The 25,352-nt window shown below is 41.2% G+C and overlaps 1 protein-coding gene and 1 pseudogene across 1 annotated transcript in view; both read right to left on the bottom strand.

Moving 5' to 3' along the window:
• The window catches only part of SCHIP1 (schwannomin interacting protein 1), a 791,641-nt gene that overhangs the window by 252,426 nt on the left and 513,863 nt on the right, over window positions 1–25,352 (bottom strand). The gene's annotated exons all lie outside the window — the stretch shown is intronic.
• LOC128592371 (60S ribosomal protein L38-like) lies at window positions 7,120–7,456 on the bottom strand (annotated as a pseudogene).

Genomic DNA, 25,352 nt, shown 5'->3' with positions numbered 1-25,352 from the left:
GTCCAACCAGCTTGAGGAAAAGCCCTGAGAATACCAGCGGGGCCCCAGATCCTTGCACTACGATCCACCATTCATTTGGGCTTTCTCTCTGACAAAGGGAAGGGAAGCAGGGTCCAGAAACCTGTTACTAAGACAACAAAACTGGGTTCTTTTCTTTCCCTAAAGTAAAAGGGGAAAAGCTTTGGTGCTAGGTATTTGGTCCTACATAGATGAAGGCCCCTCTGCACGCTGGGAGAGGGAGTCCCAGGAAGAAATTGGTGGGTGTTTGCACCCCACCTTCTCTCCAGCAGGAGGCTGCTGACTCTTCTCATCTCTGCAGAGTACTTCAGGCCAGCCAGGCAGCTGCATTCCAAGGGAGAAGTGTCTTTCTCTCTCTCTCTCTTTTTTTTTTTGAGACAGAGTCTCAAGCTGTCACCCTGGATAGAGTGCCATGGCGTCACAGCTCACAGCAACCTCCAACTCCAGGGCTTCTGGGCTTAAGCAATTCTCTTGCCTCAGTCTCCCAGGTAGCTGGGACTATAGGTGCCTACCACAATGCCCAACTATTTTTTGGTTGTAGTTGTCATTGTTGTTTGGCAGGCCCAGGCTGGATTCGAACCCGCCAGCTCTGGTGTATGTGGCTGGTGCCTTAGCCGCTTGAGCTACAGGTGCCAAGCTGAGAAGTATCTCTTTGAAGTTGAAGGCTGGGGAATGCTTGCCCTGCATGGGGGCTGCAGCACAGAGCACTAGCTCTGTCTGCAGAAGGATCAGAATATTCAGGGTCCAGGCTGCTCTTCCAAAAGAGGTTGGCCAAGATGACACACAGCCACATTTTGCCAGCCATCAAGCCAGTTGCAAGGTTGTAGCCAGACCTAGCAAAATCTAGATGATGCCAACTGCACTCCCAAGGCAATTTGTACATAGATTTTTCTTGAAAGCCATTATATTTTATCTTACCGCATTTGTTTTTCTCCCTTACTTTTTTGAAAAGTAAAATTTAGAGTATTTATTTATTTTGAGACAGAGTCTTACTATGTCACCCTCAGTAGAGTGCTGTAGCATCACAGCTCATAGCAACCGCAAACTCTTGGGTTCAAGAGATTCTCTTGCCTCAGCCTCCCAAGTAGCTGGGACTACAGGTCCCTGCTACAACATTCATTTTTTTTTTTTTTGTTGCAGTTGTCTTTGTTGTTTAGCAGGCCCTGACTAGGTTGGAACCCACCAGCCTTGGTACATGTGATCTGTGCCCTAACCACTGAGCTATGGGCACTGAGCCAAAAATTTAGTTTCTAAAAATATTATAATATACATATGCATTAAGGAAAAAAGAGAATAAAAGAGAATACGAGTAAGTGGAGAGTGAGAAAGAGAGAGAAACAAGAAGCATACCATGCAGATAAAACTATTCTTAACATGCAGAGATATTTTTCTAATCACTTCTTTTCTACAGCTTATTCTTTTTTAAAAAGGTGTCATCATGTTAAAGCATACATAAGAAGATGTATCATTTTAACCATATTTCAGCGTATAATCCAGTGATGTTAAGACATTTACAGTGTTACATCATCATCACCTTTATTTCCCGAGTTTTTCATGAGCTCAAACAGAAATTTTATAACCATTAAACAATAACTCCCTAACCCTCACTCTCATCAGCCCCTGCTCACTTGAATTCTGCCTTCGGTCTCTGTAAATTTGCCTATTCTAAACAGCTCACATAAGTAGAATCATACAAAATGTGTCCTTTTTGTGTCTGGTTTATCTCACTTAGCACATTATTTTCAACCTTTGTCCATAATGTACCACGTAACAGAACTTAATTCCTTTTTTATAGTCAAGTAATATTCCATTGTATTGAAATGAAATGGACCACACTGCTTCCATTCATCTGCTGATGGACACTTGACTGTCTCTACCTTTTGGCTCTTTGTGAATCATGCCAAGATGAACATTGGTCTTCAAGTATCTATTTGAGTTACTGTTTTAATTTCTTTTGAATATATACTTAGTGACAGAATTATTGGGCCAGACGGTAATTCTGTGTTCAACGTTTTGAGAAATCACCTGTTTACCACAGCAATGGCACCATTTTGCATTCCCACTAGAAATGCGTGAGGGCTCCAATTTCTTCATCTTTGCCAATACTTGCTATTTTCTGGGGTTTAAAAAGATTTCAAATAATAACCATACTGGTGGGTGTGAAGAGGTATCTCACCGTAGTTATCTGCCTTTCCCTAATTACTAATGATGTTGAGTAACTTTTTATGTGCTTATAACCCATGCGTATACATTCTCTGGAGAAACAGCTATCCAAGTTCTTTGCTCATTTTTAAACTGGGTTCCTTTCCTTTATGTTTCTTTCTAGTCACTTTCATGTAGTATATAATTTTATCTCTTCATTTTTCACATAACCAAAGAGATTACTTGTATTTATCTTTTTCTCTTCGATCAGATGGAGCCTTGAAAAACACTAAGATTTTTGATATTCCCAATGTGGACTTCCTATTTCATTGTTCTATTTTATTCATAATTTCTCTTTTATTAACAGTAAAAGAAAAATTAGAACTCTACAATTTCATAAATGTATGATGCTCTTTCATGTCTGTCTTTGCGTATTTCCTCTGTCTGCCACTTTCTCATTGCCTTCCTCTGCCTAATTGCCTGGGTATCCTTCAAACCCCACTTTCCCCGACTTCCCTTGCTGTTTATCCACCTATCACACTGTGGTACTTTATTTACTTGTTTGCCTTCCTTCCTGGTCTTCATGCCTGACAGGAGTCCTGGGACTTCGCACATGTTTGGTTAATATGTGTGGAGGGTTAAGTGAAAAAAATGTAGAAATTTGTTAAAACAATACGGGATTTCTATGTAAACTTAAATGCGGCCCAATTACTCTCTTGCCTACTGGAGTTAGAGAGCAAAAGTATCAACAAATCACTAACCATTGAAAAAGGTTTCTGGTTTACAAAGGGCTTGCACATTCTCCAGCTTGATTAACATCTGCCACAGCCTTATCAAGGAAATGGAATTGCCCCCATTCTACAGATGCAAAGGTGCAGGGAGGTTGTCACTTGCCCAAGGTCACATACTGGTAGGTGCCTGGCAGCGAGGCACTTTCATTCTGAAAATCACACTTTGCTGCAGATGGTGAGCTTCAAGCCTGCTGATGGGCACCACTGGTTCTTTAAGCTAACTGCCTGGACCCTGAACAATAAGACTTGGTTGGAACCGAGTGTTAATTTAGAAGCTCAGACATACAATGAAAGATTTTATACCTAAGTGGGATAAAATGAACCAAAATTTGGGAAAGAAAATCCCTGAATAAAGCAAATAGAGAAGATTTTTTTTTTTGTAGAGACAGTCTCACATACCGCCCTCAGGTAGAGTGCCGTGGCATCACACAGCTCACAGCAACCTCTAACTCTTGGGCTTACGCGATTCTCTTGCCTCAGCCTCCCGAGCAGCTGGGACTACAGGCGCCCGCCACAACGCCCGGCTATTTTTTTGTTGCAATTTGGGCGGGGCTGGGTTTGAACCCGCCACCCTCAGTATATGGGGCCAGCGCCCTACTCACTGAGCCACAGGCGCCGCCCAGCAAATAGAGAAGATTTAGCCAGGAAAATTCAATGTCTTCTTAAAGACGAAAATATCTATAAAACACAGCAACAGGTGTTGCTTTGATAACTTTAACATTTCAGATTTTGCAACTATAAGCACTTTGTGATTAGTTAATTTTGACACTGACCTTGTTTTATACATATAATATACCTGTTAATAGCTATGTGTTCATATGAATTGCGGTCTTTAAATAAATAGGCATAGCTTTGAGTTCACACATCTTTTACTTCCCAGTCTTGTATTTTTCCATTTATAGAATTTTCACATAATTCTTTTCTTCCTTTTTTTTTTTTTTTATTAATTCCAGCTCTCTGATCGGATTCTACATCTTGTTATGTATATTTTTTAACCTAATAGTCCTGGTTATTTTAGAGTATGTATTTGGAAATTTCAGTGTTTGCATCACCGTGAATCAGCTGCCATTGTCTGTTTTTCTTCTTTTGCTGCTAGTTGTTGACATGCATGGAGATTTTGTTTGAATGTTAGGCATTGTATATGAAGTACTAGAGAAGCTCTGCATGATCTTATCTTTTTAAAAAAAAGTTCTTTGTATATTCTGGCAGACAGGAGCAAATCTCCACAATCCAATCACCGGAAGCTGCTCCAAACTTTTCAGTTTTCCTTCTGGTCATGAACACTTGGTGAATGTGGTTCTCTACTGTAGCTCCCTGTGTGCACAGAGCAGCGATTTTCAACTCTTGTGCCACAGCACATTGGTGTGCTGTGAGAGGATCTTCGGTGTGCTGCAAAGAGTTTTAAAGAGCACTAATTAAATTATATTCAAAAGAAATTCAAAGCACAGTAAGCATATTCTTTTTATACTCTTTTTTTGATCAACATAATTGAAGTGTGTTGTGGAAGTTTAACTATAGGTTCAAGTGTGCCATGAGCTAAGAAAGGTTGAAAAACACTGGCTTAGAGGATTTAACAGGGCTCCTCCTTTTTGATAAGCCTTGAACTCCAACTGTTGTCTCAGCACTAGAAGATTGCTAAAAACTCCACTCAACTTCTCAGTTCTGTTCTGTTTGGCTTCTGACCCTCTTATTCTGCAAAGCTTAAGAATTAGCCAATATCCTGACATGAGAACTTGCATAGAATTATGAGTTCACTTTTTCACATTGTACTTATTCCTTTGGATCTTGGCCCTTGAAGTTCTGGCTGCCTTAGTAAACGTAAAACACTTTCTCCAGCCACATGAGATTATGGAAAGTTTTATAGTTTTGTTTTTTTTTTCCTTTTAGCATCTGCCTTCTGCCCAGAACCAATTAAGAATCAGTCAATAATACTCCAAGGAGTATAGCAGAGAATACAATATTGCAATTATCAGTGGATTTCTCTTCTCTTCCAGATCTTGATCTCTAAGTCCTGGCAACTTCAGAAGCCCTCCATTAGAATTTCATTCAGCTTATCAAGTTGTTTTCCAGATGAGAATATTTCTGCATCACAGGGTTTACCTGGGTAGGTCTCTCAGGTCGGAACTCTGAGGTAGGCAGCATAGCACAACTTAGTGGGAAGAATACAGTGGGTTTCTGTGCCACACGGAGCTAGGTGCAAATCCTGGCTTAACTACTAACCAGGTACTGGCTCATAAGCACTAATTTCTCAATTTGTTCATCATTGGAATGGGAAGTATAATAGTATTTTTTTAATCAGGTGAGAATGAAATGAATTACTTTGCCTAAAATAGTGCCTAACAGACAGTGAGTGCCAAGTAATTACTGATTTCCTGCTCTTTCTTTGCCTAAGACCATCCTTATGGATAAATATATTTGCCTCATCATGCATTTGAAAGAAAAGACAAGACTTAAAGAAATCTTTTGCAATAATTTACAAGATTCTTTGCTCCTACAATGGCTCTTAAAGACTCATGGTCCACAATTTACCAATAACTGGAAAATTGCCCTGGCAGGGGAACTAGCAGGTAGAAATGGGAGAGCAGGAACGCAGTCCAGGAGATCAGCTTTCTCAGGGACCACTTCAGGGGAGACTCCCCGCACAGCAGCCTGTAGCAGCTTAGCAAGAGTAGATCCTCCTTGCAACTGAATGTTCTCATTAGTTTGACCTCAGTGTAAACTGGTATCTACACCCTTAGGGAACTGGTCTGTTTGCTAGCTGCGTTTGTTGGAGAAATTTAACCTCTCGAGTGTATTATTCCATTGCATAACGGATCATTCGCCAGTCTTGGTGGTCTTCTGATGGACACAGGGCTGCTAGTACAGGAGTTGGTGGAATCATGTCTACTTAGATGCTTCAAGAAACATGAACAGGGAACAGCCAACGGCAGGTACCAACTCAGACAGTGGCCAAAAGCGGATACGGCCTCTGAGGTGAAGGTAAAGATGGACCAAACAAGCCCTTATTTCCAAAATAAGTAAGTTTCTTCTTTAGGTAAAAAATATAAGCTAGGGAGCCCTTCAGTCCTGGTTTTAGGAGGTGCTACATGTACAGTATAGAGCACCTGTGGTCACTGTTCATGTCAAATCTTCCTGAGGAGAGAATAAAGTTATTATACTGTGAACCGGGGAGTGGTTTCAACAGCATCTTTCTCCAGACAGTCCCGGCCTTACAAGCCTGGCTCTGCTGTGTTCTTCTGCATAAGAAGCACAGTTGATCAGTATATTAACTTGTTGAGACAGAAAGGAGGTTAGTATGGAGGGGAGGGAAGCTGGAAGCCTGAGAGTAAAGGGTGGGTTTATTCTGGGGATAGGTGGGTGAGGATACATTGGGAGCTATAGAGAAAGACTTTGGAGTAGCTGTGGTTTGGAGCAGTGATGTGGTGATAATAAATCAGCTCTCAGGAAATAAATAAAAAAGAGTCCTAATTTGTAGCCATTTGCCAATTTTCACAGTGTAAATATTTCCACTACAGTTAATTATAAGGTACCACCAATGTGAACTGGCTTAAAAAAATTCAGCACATCATGAGGTGGGAGGGAAAAACAGATTTTGTATTTTAATGTTCTTCGAGAAAGAAAATTTAAGAATCCTGCTTTTGAACTGTGTGTTTGAAATGTAGTGCTATTTTGGCTGGTCCAAATGAGGTTCCTGGTAAATAAGAGCAATTTTGTTTTACAGAAGAGGAAATACGGGTTTGGATATTGGAGATAACTTTTCTAAGGTTGTACAGCTAGGAAGTGGGGAACGTAGGTAGGATGTGGGCCCTCCAGCTCCAAAGCCCATGCTTTCTTCACCACCCTGCCCTGTGTAAGCCCTTGTTCCACTGACCCCCAAGCACAGGTCCAGCATCCAGGGGCTCATTGAGTTCTGTGTGTAGGCTCAGGTTACTCTGAGAGTTGGCCAACCCAAAATCCCAACAAGTTGCTCAGTGCGATGACTCAAAACCTCCTTATCTGAAAGCTCATTTAGCCCTTCCTTGGGCCCTAAATCTCTGCATGGTGGTTCTTCTTATCAGCTTAGATCAAAGTGGTTTCCTAGGCGTAAATAGAGCCATTATTTGTAGCTGCCTTTTTTTTTTTTTAAGGATTTTTAAAATTTAATACAATTCAAATTAGCATGTCTGCTTCATTTCAGCTCCTTCACTGCCAAACCAGGGGGCAGAGATGGCTTCAGTTTCTCTGCCTTCTCTGTCTGTGATGACCAAGGTATACAGGTATCTGCTGCATCGAATTTTAAACTTCACCTTATCCTTATTTTTCTTGATCTTGATAGACTTGGCATCTTTTCGCCTGGCTGTGAGCAGAAAGTCCTTGATTTCCTCAATTTTCCGAGGCGTGGCAACGAAGACACGGACCTTCACAACAAGCAGCAAGAGAAGGAAAAAAGCTGTAGCTGCCTTTTGACGGATAAGAAAGCAGATCCATGTCTGCCTTCTGCCTCCAAACTCCAGGGGCGTAGGCATCACTTTTCACGTGGATGGATCTGTGAATTTGGGGTGAAACACACACCTCTAGATCAAGCTATTATTTTGTCTTCTACCTGCTCTTTATCCTCGGCATGGCTTCTCTCTAACGAGCCTGCTTCCTCCACCCTGGGAGTGGCCCATCCTGGATATAGCTCACTTCCACACTGGAAGGATCTATACACTGTCCTGTAGTGCTCTCCGTTTATGGTTCATGCTATTCCTTGCTAGGTGAAGCAAATCACTGGATTGTCTAAGGAAAGGCTTATGGGCTTTAATGCAGTCAAATGTTTAGAAGTACCTGGATGAGTGCTTGGAAAGGCTCAGAGGGTAGTTCTGTTGGAGAACAGCCTTGGAGTCACAGGCTACTTTACTTTGGTTCAATTTGACAGTGGCTTCATCTTCAAATCTTATGCTCTTGATCCATAATGTGGGACTATTAATGGAACTATCAAAGGGATGTATTTTAGAGGGTTGCTGTGAGCACTAAATGTGATAAGGTGTGTCTAAGGCTTAGCACAATGCCTGCATCAATAAATAGTGACTATTGTTATAGTTGCTTCTTAGGATTTAGCACTATCCGTGATATTTCACAGGATGCCATGGACATATGAGATACTCAGAAACAGATTTTGCTTTGATCGTCTAATTACTCACTGATTTGGAAACATGAGATTTCTACCTCTTAGGAGTATGTTGGCCCCTACAACAAGAGGTTTAGATTCAGGTGAGGGAGGTAGTGGGAGAAAGGGCATCTTTTTATTAAGGACCTAAGTTGCCCTTTTTAGTGTGTGGAGGGGGGAAGTGCATAAAATAGGGAATCTGTTTAAATCAAGGCAGAGCTTAAACGTGACCCCAGTAGGATTTTCTGAAATATACTATATACTCTCTATTTTACCCACAACCTTCCCAAATTTTACACCCTGTGCCTCAACATTTATATTTCCCACTAAAGATAATGTGGGAAGACCCTACAATCCCATTACTAGGTACCTAACCAGAAGAACATAGATCATTTTACCATAAAGACATTTGCATTAGAATGTTTATTGTGGCTCAATTTATAATTGCCAAGTCATGGAAGCAACCTAAGTGCCCATCACCCCATGAATGGTCAACAAACTGTGGTATATATATATATATATACACACACACACCGTGGAATATTATGCAGCCATTACAAAAGATGGACACTTGACATCTTTTACATTTACCTGGATGGAGTTGAAATGCATTCTTCTTAGTAAAGTATCACAAGAATGGAAAGATGAATATCCAATATACTCCATACTAATATGAAATCAGCATATAAACAATTGTGTGTCCCTAAGAACAATAACACACTATTATGGTCCAGTCTGGGGGTAGAGGGAAGCAGGGGAGGGAGGGAGGAGGATTATGGCAGAGGGAAGGCCGGCAGGAGGCAGAGCCCCCTGACGTGCACTTGGGAGGGTGGATAACACGCCCCCGGGGGAGGGGCTCTTCTACAGATGGAACTTTGCCCTGAAAGTGAGAACAATGTAACCTAGATATTGTACCCTCATATTAATTTGAATAAAGTTAAAAAAAAGATAATGTAGGAAGCAGATGCTATGTAGAGTGTCGTTTTTACTTTTTTGTTATGCATACAACATTTATAACCACGTTAGATAAACATAAAAGAGGCACAAAATTCTCAAGTTTCTTGTTCCTATAAAGGTTTTTCTCCCCACTTTTTTTCAAATTTCCTTTCAGGTCTTATCCATGTGCATGTGCTATTTTTCCACAATTCGAATCATAGTATACATACAATTTTATTTTTTACTTTTTAAAAACCTTATTATGTCATGGGCTTTTTCAAGTCTACTGTGGCTTCCAATGTATTTCTTATAACACCTAACGATTATTCAATTGAGAGAATTTAATATCAAGCAATGCTTTTCTGATAGAAAGTATTCAGGCTATTGTCAATGGTACAGATAAGATTGTAGCAAACATTGTTAAATATATGTAATTGTATATATAATAATAAATTTGTATCCATGTGCATGTGTGCATATACATCTATTTCCTCTGTGTGAATTATTTCCTTGCAAAAAGTTCTTGTAATTGCAATTATGGAGTCAAAGTGTGAGACTATTTCTATAGAAGTTAATACTTTTGTACATTTGCTCATGAGGATGAATGAAATTGCAAAGATATTCAGGATCATGGGATAAAGAGAACTCTAGCTATACTATACACGCATTGCTCTAGAAATAAAGCTATGTCCAGCTTCCAGGAAATGTCTTCAGAAACAAACGGCATGTTCTTTTAGATCATGCATCTATGTCTCCAAACACTATGTAATTGTATTAGTTTGAAGCTGGCAGAGGCATTGAATCTGGAGCAGGACTTTTCGGGGCACCCGGATGTGTTGACATCCCTGTCTTGGCCTCTCACTTCTTGTGACCCCTTTGCTTCTGATTGCTGCGCTCCTGCCCCTGTGTTCTGGTGGGGTCCTGCTTCAGAACCAAGAAATCATCTTGCCAGACCCATGTCTGAAGCAAAGTGGGGGTCTGGAAGGCTGACTGCAAACTGGGCTAGTTCGGGATTGCCTTCAGAATATCTGAAACTGTTTACTCTCATTTCCGTGATAAAATGGGATGCTGCTATATGGAAGGGAAGGGCCAGAGGCTGTGATGGGGGCCATGCAGCTGGGAGACAGATGTCCTTATTAAAATACACACGCACACCCCTTTCCCTTCAGCTGCCTCTTTAAAAATGAGCAAATGTAGTTGTTACCTTATTAGGAAATGAAGCAATTAGCAGCCTTATTGGAAAATACAATGGTTTTATTTCAAGTTGGCTTACTCTAGGCACTGGATATGCCAGTGGGTACCATGACAGGGAGGATTGCAGATATTTGAGTTATCGCAGAACGTGGAATTGCAAAGATTAAGAACTCTCAGCATCTCTGAATAACTTCTTGCTTCTCAGAATCCCTGAGTCCTTTTGGCTAAGTACCCAGGAAAGGCAGCACTCTTGAATGTCAGCTTGATACTACGGAATCCCCCACAACCCGGTGTTTACAGTGCATGTGGAGTGGACCCAGCGGGAGCCGTGCAATCCACAGATTCCCGTCCTCTTGTCACCTTTCCGATCTTCCCAACTTTTTCGTCCCATGAACCTTCAGGTTTCCAAGTGACGATGTGGGCACACTTGCCAGTGACATGGTGACACCATAGTAACTAGCGCTCCTTGTCACGTAGTGTCCCTGAGCTTTTCTTCCTACCATAGTGAGTAAAGGATGATTCAGTTGGAATGTCAGAAAAGGGATGAGCATTCACTTACTTCAAACGGCATGTTAAAATGTGACCCAAGTGAATTTTACATGCTTCACATATTTGTGCAAATAGTAGAAAATATAAACTTAGAGCTGTAATCCAATTGCTAGGCTAATTCCAGGGTTAGGTCGTTTAAGGGATGCCAGGATAAGAATAATTAAAAGGTTTGTTTTTAAAATGACAGAACCTGAAGCTACATTCGCAGAATGGAAACAGCTTTACTCATGTGGCTCCCTACTTTTTTTACTTTCCTGACATGGCCAACTGATTTCATAGCCAACAAGCCACACATAGGCACCACACAGTCCTGATCACACAGAAGGTGCCTGGCACACTGCCAGGTGTGAGGACAGCGCTGAGCAGGACACAGTTCACAGCATCTGCTCGGCCTCCAATAGGCCCGTCTCACAATGCCCTGCAAAGTGTATGACTTCCCAAGAATTCCAGGGTCACTTCACTCAAAGGAGCTGGTGTGGAGGGAAAGAAGGGACCCGGTTGCCATGTTACTTTGACTATACCTCTTTCCAGCTCCCACAAAGCTCAGATGAAGGCCGTTGTCTATTTCTTTCTCTAGTTGAAGTGGGGCTTTGTGCACGTCATAGCTTCCAGATGAATTAATCTTCAAAGGGACATGCTAGTCTGCAGGAGTAAGCATGGCCTGTCATTGTCATTTGTCTCATTCTCTGTTACCCACTTACCATTCTGGACTAAAACAAAAGCTCTAATAAATGTGCAACATTCAGTGGCACCAGTGATAAATTTTAATGTCATGAAATGAACAAAGCATTGTCACAAAATTTTTCTGTGGTGGCTCTTGCATGAAGTATTAGTCTTCAAAATTAAATTAATGTCCAATATACTCTAAGACAGGAACAGGCACAAAGAACAAAAGGTGTGGGTTGTGACAGGGACAGGTCTTTTCCAGCTGATTGTGTGGTCCCATAGCAAGCGACCTTACAATCAGATGGGTTCTAGACTGAGGCAGTATGCTCACCCACAAAATGGAATAATTATATTTTCCATTTACTTAGATACTGTGTTGTTGTGAAGATAAATTTGATTTTGTTAGTAATGCTTTTACAACTTGGCAAAGAACAGTTTTATACTCCATAGATGGTTTAGTATTCCCCCACTTAAGATTCTATTTTGAAGATGATAAGCAAATACCAAACACTAGAAACCTCTAATATATAACGTTACACAAAGCACTGCCATTTGTTTGCTTTTCCCAGGCCAAATAAAACTAGAAAGCAAAGAATAACAGTTCAGTCATGCTGCAAACTTTTGGACTGCAGCCTAGATTAAAAACAACAACAACAAACAAAAAGGACACAGTGTCCCCAGCTATAGAAATTTGTTTTATGTACTCCAATACATTTGGGCAAATAAAAAATATGAAACCATCTGCAGCCTTTGTTTGGCAAAGGCCAAAGGTTATTCCTTTTGCCAGGATGAAAGACACTTTTCCTCGAAAGAGCTGTGTGTTGACTGAGATTGGAGGGAGCCTGGTTGGTGGAGGAGAAATGACACAGGCCACTGATACTGGCGGCTCAGTGGGGTTTCTGTTTCAATCTCTGCTAATCCCTCTGTTTTTATAATCAAGGGGAGGAACCAATGGGAATGCTCAGAACTGCCCCCAGAGGTGAAGGCTGTCTGTCAGGCATGCCGTCTGCAGCAAAAGCACGGGGGTGGGGGGGTGGGTGCGAAGCAATGGCTGGCAACACCAAGGATTCTTCTCGCTTTCCAGATGTTACAAGGGGTTTATAAACAAGCCCATTGAAACGCTCCTGCCATCACTCTTCATGGGTGTTTCTCTTTTTCATTGAAAAAGATGAGAGAAGAAATATTCAGAATTTTTTACATCTAAAAATACATGCTGATGGAAACTTTCTATATTTTCTTTTCCCTTTTTTTTAATGGAACAGCTTTCCATGGTTGATCTAAATTTATAGACTATCCTACCAGCCTTGAAATAAATGTACATGCATATTTTATTGGAGGTCACTCTTAAAACTGCTGACTGGCACTGTCGGCCCTGCTAAGGAATGCTGTGAAGGGAGAAAGAAGGAGCCCTGGGCCGGGAGGCTCTGCATTGCCGTCAACAGGCCGCTGCACCAGCTCCTGTGATCCTAACTCCAGCAGGGCTCAGGAAGCTGTGGCAGCTATTGGGGGCCTGGATGCCTTGCTGCCAGGATCACAGTTCCCTCAACTCTATATGAATAACAAAGTTTCTGCTTCAGTGATAAACAAATATGCAGAAACTGTAGACTGACATTTCTGTATCAAAGAAGATGGGACCTTGGTACAAGGAGTACTTTAAAACAGTCAGAAGCCAACGGGGACTGTTCAGGGACATGCAAAAACAAACGGTCCCTGATCCCCCACTGTCAGTATGAGAGTGTTATTAAGAAAACAGAAATAGAACAGGAAGAATGCACTGTATTTAATAGTCGCCTCTTCACAGTTAGTTGAACACTTTGTACAAATTGACTCCTTAGATTTTCAGGGTTCCAAGGAACTTAATCACACAGATCAACTTCATAAACGTATATGTGTACATGCGCACTTTGAGCAGTTCTAAGTATGAAAAAGATTGGCAATTCTTAACTGTATATTCCCGGTAGTTCATGCCCACAAATGCTTTTAATGGACTAGGAAACTGAAATACCTACCAAGCTTTTTGAAGGCCTTGTGTAGAATTAAAAGTTAGAATTTGAGTTATGGAACTGAATGGTAAAAATTAAAATAACTGGGAAATAGTGTGTTCCATTCCATGTAGAAAATATCCACTGCTTTGAGTCAGGTAGACCTCTGTTAGTCAACTTACTTAACCTCTTTGAGTCTCAGTTTCCTCATATTCATTCCTATATAGGGTCATTTTGAAGACAAGGAAAGCCACATAATACAGAGGAACAGCTTAGATAGATATAATGGTTATTCATTTACTTCAATTCTGAGCTCACAACTTGCTTGTGACATCCTGGAGCAAAACAATAAATTACTTTTTTACTGTTCTGTGCTTTATATGTCCAAATTATGAGTTATTTTTTCTTGTTCATATTCTAGATCATAATAAGAAAGGTAAGGGGTAATTTTTGAAATCATGGATAGGTATGTGGGTCAGGCCAACCTTCCCTTCTATTCACTGATGGTTCATTGGAATGAGCTAACAATAGATGGATTAATAGGAGAAAAAGGCATAGAAAAAAGGCACAGAAGAATCCATATGAATTCTAGGAGAAAATGTTGGAAAAACTCTTCTAAATATTGGCCTAGGCAAAGAATTTGTGAAGAAGATCCCAAAGGCAATTACAGCAACAGCAAAAATAAATAAATGGGACTTGAGTAATTTAAAAAGCTTCTGTACAGACAAGAAAATAATCAAGAGAGGAAATAGACAACCTATAGAATGTGAGAGAATATTTGCATGCTATATATTAATACATGTATCTGATAAAGGGCCGATAAACCAGAATCTATAAAAAAATCAAGTAAATCAGCAAGAAAAAAATCGGGCTGAAGACATGAACAGCAGCGTTTCTTTTTTTTTTTTTTTTTTTTTGTAGAGACAGAGTCTCACTTTATCACCCTTGGTAGAGTGCCGTGGCGTCACACAGCTCACAGCAACCTCCAACTCCTAGGCTTAGGCGATTCTCTTGCCTCAGCCTCCCAAGTAGCTGGGATTACAGGCGCCCGCCACAACGCCCGGCTATTTTTTTGTTGCAGTTTGGCCGGGGCCGGGTTTGAACCCACCACCCTCGGCATGTGGGGCCGGCGCCCTACCCGCTGAGCCACAGGCGCCGCCCAAACAGCAGCGTTTCTAAAGAAGATAGACTGACTAATGGCCAAAAAATATATAAAAAAATGCTCAGTGTCACTAATCATCAGATAAATGCAAATCAAAACCACAATGAGATATCGCCTAACCCCAGTGAGAATGTTTTTTATCAAAACAACAGATGTTGATATGGATGCAAAGAGAAAGGAACACTTGTACACTGTTGATGGAAATGCAAACTAGTACACTCTCTATGGACAGTCGACCAGTGATGCCTCAAAGAACTAAAGTAGATCTACCATTTGATCCAGCAGTCCCAGTATTCACCCAAAGGAAAATAAGTCATTTTATCAAAAAAGACACTTGCACTAGAATGTTTATTGCAGCACAGTTCACATTCATAAAGATGTGGAATCAACCCAAGTGTCCATCAATACTTGAATGGATTAATCAAATGTGATATATGTATACCATCAAGTACTACTCAGCCATTAAAAAAAGAATTACTATGTTTTGCAACAATCTGGATGGAACTGGAGAGACTGCTCTTCTAAGCGAAGTATCACAAGAATGGAAAAACAAACTCCGCATGTACTCACTATTAGATTGAAACTAATTGGTCAGCACACATGCGCACAGATGGAAGTAAAACTAAGTGGAAATCAAGCAGGTGCAGGGGAGTGATGGGTGAGATCATACCCAGTGGGAACAGTGTACACTATCTAGATAATGGCCACACTTAGCTGTGTAACTTTGACTCAAGTAGTAGAAAAGCATCCTGTGTTACCAAAACATTTGTACCCCCATAATATTCTGAAATAAAAAAGAAAAAAACAAGACAACTAAGATGCTTTGAGGCTTTAGCAGCACTATCCTAAAATACACAGGACTGTGGCACCTGAACTGAAAGTTAAATATATAATTCTAAACCATGTTTCAAATTATGTAGAGGCCAGATGATTAAAGCTTATATAGCCTCTTTATAGAGAGAGGGATATGGGGGAAATGAGAGCAATTCTGAGTGTTAATGAAACTCAGTGCTTGTCTACAAGGATAGATTAGAAGAATGGGGATAAATGGTTAAGGAGAAGGAAAGAGAAATTTATTACTCTGCTGGCAAAGGAGGAAAATGTCAGACTATCATCTCAAAACCCAAATTCCTACTCCTAATCAGATGCACGCAGGGCTTTGAAAGGTTGTTTAACCCCATAATCCCATGTTGGCCGAGAAAATCTTGTGCCCTATGCCTGGATTCATCCCATTTTCAGCAAAGGTAATCTCTCCTCACCCCTACCCTTGAGCTATCTTTGTGGCACAAAAAATGAAAAACATTCCCCTGCCCCTCCCAACCACTGGTGAAAAAGGGTTGAGGAGACAGAAAATATTTCTGCTCTGTTTTTAGGCCATGAGCCCTGTAGCACACCAGGTAGACCTCTGTTTTGGGGAAATGAATGTGCCCAATAGCCTGGAACAAAGTTCCCCTGAGCCTGTGTAAGGTGGTGGGAAGGGAAAGGGTGGAATTTCACTGTGAATAAAGGTTGTCTTGTTATGCAGATAAAGTCTCCCAGGTAGACTCTTGGAACATCCCGCAAAAGAATAAATGAAAAGTTTATGTGGCAGAGTGAAGACTTTTATTCTTTCCTCCCATGATTTATCTTTCCTGATTATGTAATGAGATTGTTAGGGAGGGAGTTTTAAGACAATTGCATTTCTTCTGGAAAAACTTTCCTTAATCAGATAAGGGAACTTCATAAAAAGCCCCTCCACATGGCTTCAGGAAAGAAAAGGGATCAGAAATACATGGACAGGTGGTGGGGGAAGCTCAAAGGGAGACCTTGGCTCTGAGGGTCATCACTGAGGCCTTCAGTTTCCTTTAATTCAAAACACTCTGTGTGCCAAAGCACATACTTTGGGGGCTTGAGCTCTGTTCCACCAACCAGTAGGTGGTTTTAATGTTGACCACCAGATATTTCTGGCTCTCTTTTTTCTAGCACAAGGTTAGGCGATATACATTCTGGCCCCTACTGATTGGACGGGACATTCAATTGTTAAGGCAAGAACCCCAAAGCCCCAGTACTGTAATTCAGCCTGCTCAGTAGAGCTTTCTGTAGTAATGGAAGTATTCTCCATACTGTCTGAGAGAGTAGCCACTGGTCACATGTAGCACTGAGCACTTGCAATTTAATTTTAATTGAAATGTGGCTAGGGACCGTCACATCGGACAGCACAGCTCTAGATGGTGGCTGCTCCATTAGCCTGAGTCCAGGAGTGAGGACAATGATGATGCAGGGCACAGCCCACCCAGCGTGCCAGGGACACATAGCATGAGGTAGAGATAAGTCCAGTGCTCTAATCTATTAATGGTTGGGGGTTGTTACCAGGTCATGGCCCCCTTTCCTGACTGATACACCATCTATTCCAAAGGAAGATACCCTTACTTTCACTTGGGTCCAGTAAGGAACCACTCCTGAGCAATGGCCCTCTGCACAGGCCGCTGTGCTTAGTCCTGAAGCTCCTGAAAGGAATTACCCACAGCCCCAGCCCTCATATTGCTGACCATTTCCTTGGTAATTTCTGGTGTGGTTATCATGCTTCCTCAGAAGATGAATAGGCCCCCAGCTCTGTCTCAGGTGGACACAAGAGAAAGTCTCAGAATACACCTTGTCCCAGGGATCTAGGGATCGGGAGGCCCAGACTCTGCCCATGATATTCCTGGCCAGCTCTCAGCATTTACACATTCCCACTGCTAAGACTGGGAAAGAGAAGCAACTCAGGGTTGATGGGAGGAGGGGATGGGATCCAAGCCTCGGGAGACTCTCTGGAGCTGGGGACCAGCTGCACGGAGCACAGAGGAAGCTGTATCCCAGCAGAATGAAGCACAGCTGGTCAAAATGAGGCCCCTCTGGATAGACAATTATGTTTGATATCCTAGCACGGGTGTATTAAAATATTCGTTTTTACATGGTTCCCTGTTATTTCAAATGAATTTTCATTATTAAATTTCCTCTTTTTGTAAATGATACCATCACTCACATACTCACCCAAATTAGAAATCTGGGCATCCTCCTGGGCTCAGCTTTCCCTCATCTCTCGTAGTACATCCAATTCTATTGTGTTGACCTTCCTTCCTGCTCCCACACTGTCTGCCAAGGCCACGGCATGTTTGTGCAGTGTGCAAGGTGCCCGGCCAAGAAGGGTGAGTGTCTTCTGCCAATGGGCTTCCTAGTGCAGAAGGGTGTCTTTTCCACGTCCCGTAAAGTTGCCATGGGGGCCAACTGTAGTTCTCTCAGTTGCCTTAGTTTCTCTCGGCATCTTCTATGCTAACAAAACACCCTTCCTTCCTTGCTCTGTCCCCTCCCCTCTCTGTGCAAGCTGTAGCCAGAGCGATCATTCAAAGTGCAAATCTGAGATTAGCACCCTCTTGCTTAAAGTCCTAACTGGCTTTCCACCATGCTCGGAAAATGTCAATTTGTTAACATGACCTTCAATGCCTGCTGTGATGGGAGCTTTGTTACCCCTCCGACCTCATGCCACCTGCACACTGCTGCCCACAGCACCAGACACCATCTGAATGCCTTGCAGAACCCTGAACGGGCCCTATGGTTTTAAGTCAGTAGATCTTTGTCCCTTTGTCCCGTCTGCCTGGACTTCCCCCACCTCTTCGCTCTTCCTGGCTATCTTAAAAACTTGTCTTCTGAGGCGGAGCAAGATGGCAGCCGAGTAACAGCTTCCTTGCATCTGGGCACCGTGAGTCTGGGGAGATAGGACTCCAGGCATCTCTGGCTGGTGGGATCTGCCTATCATCACCCCTGAGAGGATACAGGGAGTCAGCGAGAGACTTCTGGACCCCAAGAGGAGGACTAAAACAGTGGAAAACTGGCAAGTGGTCGCGTGTGTTCAATTCGTCTAAACCCGCCCGCAACTGTAAGTTCAGTAGCAGAGAGACTGCAAACCAGAAAGGCCTTACTTGCGAACTGTTTTGGTGTCTTTGGACTTGGCACTCAGCTGAACTGCCTTGGGGAGAGCCTGAGCGGGAGTGCGGAGAACTTTGGCCGTTGTCTAGGGCCCCAGTCTGAGCTGCTGAGCCAGACGGAGCTAATAGTGTTTGGCTCTGGGTCACAGGCAGCCATTCTGAGCGATCTGCCCCAGCAAGCTCCGCCCTCAGGGTCGCAGAGCTACAATTGGGTGGGAGCTGGTAACCCAGCGACCAAGTAGCCTAAGGGCGGGGTCTGAGCCGCCTTGCAGCCCTAACCCTCGGGGGCAGAGGGAGACCAGTTTTGGCACACAGGGTAAGTGGATAGCCACTTCAGCAGTGATTCCAGCGACAAGCACTTCCCCTGGGAAAGCTTCTGCTCAGCAAGTAAACAAGTTCAAAGTGCCTTTTAAGTGGGCTGAAGAGAGATTTAGGGTGTCTACCTGCTGGGGTTTGAGAAACTAGCAGCCTCCAGTCGTATCAGAACTGTAATTAACATCTCATACCCCAGAAGACCACGTGTTGCCCAGACAATATTCAATAACATATACATACTGCTTTGTTTTTGGTTGTGTTGTGTTTTTTTTTTTTTTGGTTTGGTTGTTGTTCTTTTGTTTATTTTGATGTTCTTGATTGTTGTTTTGTTTTTTAAGTTCAACCTTTTCCATACAGATCTTTTTCTTTCTCAATTTTTCTACTTTAATTATAATTTCCCATTGCTGCCTATTTCAATAATTAGAACTTCATTTTTGTTAGTGTTTCTACCGCTATTATTTGGTTTTTCCAGCCAATTTTATCCCGTAAAGTTTTCTATTTGCTTGTTTTGGTTTGATTTATAGCATTTTTGTCTTTCCTCTCTACTTGGTGGAGGTGGGGTACTGTGTCTGATCAGGTTAGCAAAGAGCTGCTGACCTGAAGGGAACCACCCAACTGGGCACCCCCAGAAGGTGGTCTTTTTTTTTTTAAGGTTGTATCAAAGTACCCTACTGTACACCTATATTGCTCTGTCTCCCTCTTTCTGTGCCTCTCTTCTTTTTGTCAATATTACTTTTACCCACCCCCTCTCCTTTCTCTATTTTTCTTTTTTTTTTTCTTATCACTCAGTCCTCCTTTCTTTCATCCCTTTTTTGCTCTTCAACCTTCTCACCCTTCTGGTCCTGTAACCCTTAGTCCACAGGCATGAGAACTTAAAGAGCAAGAGGAAGTGAAAGGAAAATTAGGCCAAGGAAACAGATAAAAGAAATCACTCATGAGGAAGAATCAGCAGAAAACTCCAGGCAACATGAAAAACCAGTCCAGAACAACCCCGCCAAGGGACCATGAGGTAGCTACTGCAGAGGATTCCACCTATACAGAAATGTTAGGAATGACAGAAAGGGAATTTAGAATACACATGTTGAAAACAATGAAAGAAATGATGGAAACAATGAAGGAAACTGCTAATAAAGTGGAAATCAACCAAAAGGAAATTCAAAAACAGAATCGAATAAGAGATGAACGATATGAAGAATATAAAAAGGATATAGCAGAGCTGAAGGAAATGACACAGTCAATCAGGGAACTTAAAGACACAATGGAAAGTATCAGCAACAGGTTAGACCATGCAGAAGAAAGAATTTCAGAGGTAGAAGACAAAGTTTTTGAGATAACTCAGATAGTAAAAGAGGCAGAAAAGAAGAGAGAGAAAGCAGAACGTTCACTGTCAGAAATATGGGACTTTATGAAGCATTCCAACATACGAGTTACAGGAATTCCAGAACGGGAAGAAGAATGCCCCAGAGGAATGGAAGCCAGACTAGAGAATATTATAAAAGAAAATTTCCCAAATATCACCAAAGATTCTGACACTCTGCTTTCAGAGGGATATCAGACCCCAGGTCTCCTCGACTCTAACCGAGCTTCTCCAAGACACATTGTGATGAACCTGTCCAAAGTCAAGACAAAAGAAAAGATTCTGCAAGCTGCCAGGAGTAAGCGCCAGTTGACCTACAGGGGCAAATCCATCAGAGTGACCGCAGACTTCTCTAATGAAACTTTCCAAGCAAGAAGACAATGGTCATCTACCTTTAATCTACTTAAACAGAACAATTTCTAGCCCAGAATTCTGTACCCTGATAAGCTAAGCTTCAAAATTGATGGAGAAATCAAATCATTTACGGATATACAAACATTGAGGAAATTCGCCACAACAAGACCAGCTCTACAGGAAATACTTCAACCTGTTCTGCACACTAACCACCACAATGGATCAGCAGCAAAGTAAGAACTCAGAAATTAAAGAACAGAACCTAACCTCCACACTGTTGCAAAAGATAAAACTAAGCAATGGACTCTCACAAAATAAGACGAATAGAATACTACCACACTTATCAATTATCTCAATAAATGTTAATGGCTTGAATTCCCCACTGAAGAGACATAGATTGGTTGACTGGATTAAAAAACACAAGCCATCCATTTGCTGTCTGCAAGAAACACACCTGGCTTCAAAAGACAAATTCAAGCTCCGAGTCAAGGGTTGGAAGACAATTTTTCAGGCAAATGGAACTCAGAAGAAAAGAGGAGTTACAATCTTATTTTCAGATACATGTGGATTTAAAGCAACTAAACTCAAAAAAGACAAAGATGGTCACTTTATATTGGTCAAGGGAAAACTACAACAAGAAGACATTTCAATTCTAAATATATATGCACCCAATTTAAGTGCTCCCAGATTCTTGAAACAGACCTTACTCAGTCTGAGCAATATGATATCTGATAATACCATAATAACAGGGGACCTTAACACTCCTCTTACAGAGCTGGACAGATCCTCTAAACAGAAATTAAACAAGGATATAAGAGATTTAAATGAGACCCTAGAACAACTGTGCTTGATAGACGCATATAGAACACTCCATCCCAAAGATAAAGAATATACATTCTTTCATCACCCCATGGAACATTCTCCAAAATTGATCATATCCTGGGACACAAAACAAATATCAACACAATCAAAAGAATTGAAATTTTACCTTGTATCTTATCAGACCATAAGGCACTAAAGGTGGAACTCAACTCTAACAAAAATGCTGGACCCAACCCAAAGGCATGGAAATTAAACAATCTTCTGTTGAATAACAGATGGGTGCAGGAAGAAATAAAACAGGAAATCATTAACTTCCTTGAGCATAACAACAATGAAGACACAAGCTACCAAAACCTGTGGGATACTGCAAAAGCAGTTTTCAGAGGAAAATTCATCGCTTTAGATGCCTACATTCGAAAAACAAGAAAGAGAGCACATCGACAATCTCACAAGAGATCTTATGGAATTGGAAAAAGAAGAACAATCTAAGTCTAAACTCAGTAGAAGAAAAGAAATATCCAAAATGAAATCAGAGATCAATGAAATTGAAAACAAAAGAATCATTCAGAAAATTAATGAAACAAGGAGTTGGTTTTTTGAAAAAATAAATAACATAGATAAACCATTGGCCAGACTAACGAGGAATAGAAAAGTAAAATCTCTAGTAACCTCAATCAGAAATGATAAAGGGGAAATAACAACTGATCCCACAGAGATACAAGAGATCATCTCTGAATACTACCAGAAACTCTATGCCCAGAAATTTAACAATGTGAAGGAAATGAATCAATATTTGGAATCACACCCTCTCCCTAGACTTAGCCAGGAAGAAATAGAGCTCCTGAACAGACCAGTTTCAAGCACTGAGATCAAAGAAACAATAAAAAATCTTCCAACCAAAAAATGCCCTGGTCCAGATGGCTTCACACCAGAATTCTATCAAACCTTCAAGGAAGAGCTTATTCCTGTACTGCAGAAATTATTCCAAAAAATTGAGGAAGAAGGAATATTCCCCAACACATTCTATGAAGCAAACATCACCCTGATACCAAAACCAGGAAAAGACACAAACAAAAAGGAGAATTTCAGACCAATCTCACTCATGAATATAGATGCAAAAATTCTGAACAAAATCCTAGCCAATAGATTGCAGCTTATCATCAAAAAAGTCATTCATCATGATCAAGTAGGCTTCATCCCAGGGATGCAAGGCTGGTTTAACATACGCAAGTCTATAAACGTTATCCACCATATTAACAGAGGCAAAAATAAAGATCACATGATCCTCTCAATAGATGCAGAAAAAGCATTTGATAAAATCCAGCATCCTTTTCTAATTAGAACACTGAAGAGTATAGGCATAGGTGGCACATTTCTAAAACTGATTGAAGCTATCTATGACAAACCCACAGCCAATATTTTACTGAATGGAGTAAAACTCAAAGCTTTTCCTCTTAGAACTGGAACCAGACAAGGTTGTCCTCTGTCACCTTTACTATTCAACGTAGTGCTGGAAGTTCTAGCCAATACAATTAGGCAAGACAAGGAAATAAAGGGAATCCAAATGGGAGCAGAGGAGGTCAAACTCTCCCTCTTTGCTGACGACATGATCTTATACTTAGAGAACCCCAAAGACTCAACCACAAGACTCCTAGAAGTCATCAAAAAATACAGTAATGTTTCAGGATATAAAATCAATGTCCACAAGTCAGTAGCCTTTGTATACACCAATAACAGTCAAGATGAGAAGCTAATTAAGGACACAACTCCCTTCACCATAGTTTCAAAGAAAATGAAATACCTAGGAGTATACCTAACGAAGGAGGTGAAGGACCTCTATAAAGAAAACTATGAAATCCTCAGAAAGGAAATAGCAGAGGATATTAACAAATGGAAGAACATACCATGCTCATGGATGGGAAGAATCAACATTGTTAAAATGTCTATACTTCCCAAAGACATCTACCTATTCAATGCCATTCCTATCAAAATACCAACATCGTATTTTCAAGATTTGGAAAAAATGATTCTGCGTTTTGTATGGAACCGGAAAAAGCCCCGTATAGCTAAGGCAGTTCTCTGTAACAAAAATAAAGCTGGGGGCATCAGCATACCAGATTTTAGTCTGTACTACAAAGCCATAGTGCTCAAGACAGCATGGTACTGGCACAAAAACAGAGACATAGACACTTGGAATCGAATTGAAAACCAAGAAATGAAACTAATATTTTACAATCACCTAATCTTTGATAAACCAAACAAGAACATACCTTGGGGGAAAGACTCTCTATTCAATAAATGGTGTTGGGAGAACTGGATGTCTACATGTAAAAGACTGAAACTGGACCCACACCTTTCCCCACTCACAAAAATTGATTCAAGATGGATAAAGGACTTAAATTTAAGGCATGAAACAATAAAAATCCTCCAAGAAAGCATAGGAAAAACAATGGAAGATATTGGCCTGGGGAAAGACTTCATGAAGAAGACTGCCATGGCAATTGCAACAACAACAAAAATAAACAAATGGAACTTCATTAACCTGAAAAGCTTCTGTACAGCTAAGGAGACAATAACCAAAGCAAAGAGACAACCTACTCAATGGGAAAGGATATTTGCATATTTTCAATCAGACAAAAGCTTGATAACTAGGATCTATAGAGAACTCAAATTAATCCACATGAAAAAAGCCAACAATCCCATATATCAATGGGCAAGAGACATGAATAGAACTTTCTCTAAAGACGACAGACGAATGGCTAACAAACACATGAAAAAATGTTCATCATCTCTATATATTAGAGAAATGCAAATCAAAACAACCCTGAGATATCATCTAACCCCAGTGAGAATGGCCCACATCACAAAATCTGAAAACTGCAGATGCTGGCGTGGATGTGGAGAGAAGGGAACACTTTTACACTGCTGGTGGGACTGCAAATTAGTACAACCTTTCTGGAAGGAAGTATGGAGAAACCTCAAAGCACTCAAGCTAGACCTCCCATTTGATCCTGCAATCCCATTACTGGGCATGTACCCAGAAGGAAAGAAATCCTTTTATCATAAGGACACTTGTACTAGACTGTTTATTGCAGCTCAATTTACAATCGCCAAAATGTGGAAACAGCCTAAATGCCCACCAACCCAGGAATGGATTAACAAGCTGTGGTATATGTATACCATGGAATACTATTCAGCCATTAAAAAAAAATGGAGACTTTACATCCTTCGTATTAACCTGGATGGACGTGGAAGACATTATTCTTAGTAAAGCATCACAAGAATGGAGAAGCATGAATTCTATGTACTCAATTTTGATATGAGGACAATTAATGACAATTATGGTTTTGGGGGGGAAACAGAAAGAGGGACGGAGGGAGGGGGGTGGGGCCTTGGTGTGTGTCACACTTTATGGGGGCAAGACATGATTGCAAGAGGGACTTTACCTAACAATTGCAATCAGTGTAACCTGGCTTATTGTACCCTCAATGAATCCCCAACAATAAAAAAAAACAAAAAACTTGTCTTCTGAGATGTAGCCAAAGCATCACACCTTTGAAGGAACTTCTTCTAACCACCAGCAAGGGGAACTTCTCTTTTACATCCTCACTGAAAGTCACTGAATCTCCTGGCAACTGTGCATTTCAATTCTTGTGTTCATCTTTCCGTGTCAATCTCCTGGCTGTCCTGTGACCTCCTTGGGGTCAGAGTCTGCCATGCCTTCCTCCACAGTGTCCCCTGCACCTCGCATAATACCTACCTGGTAGCAGGCTTTTCTTAAATACTTATTAAATAAATGAAGAATGAATTAAATGTCCCATTTTTTTTTTTTGTAGAGACAGATTCTCACTGTACCACTCTCGGGTAGAGTGCCGTGGCGTCACATGGCTCACAGCAACCTCCACTCTTGGGCTTATGCGATTCTCTTGCCTAAGCCTCCCGAGTAGCTGGGACTACAGGTGCCCGCCAGAGCACCCAGCTATTTTTTTGTT

The sequence above is a fragment of the Nycticebus coucang genome, chromosome 8 (assembly GCF_027406575.1).
Source record: "Nycticebus coucang isolate mNycCou1 chromosome 8, mNycCou1.pri, whole genome shotgun sequence".
Lineage (NCBI taxonomy): Eukaryota > Metazoa > Chordata > Mammalia > Primates > Lorisidae > Nycticebus > Nycticebus coucang.
Note: the sequence above shows the minus strand (reverse complement) of the source record. Positions and strands in the feature narration are given on the sequence as shown.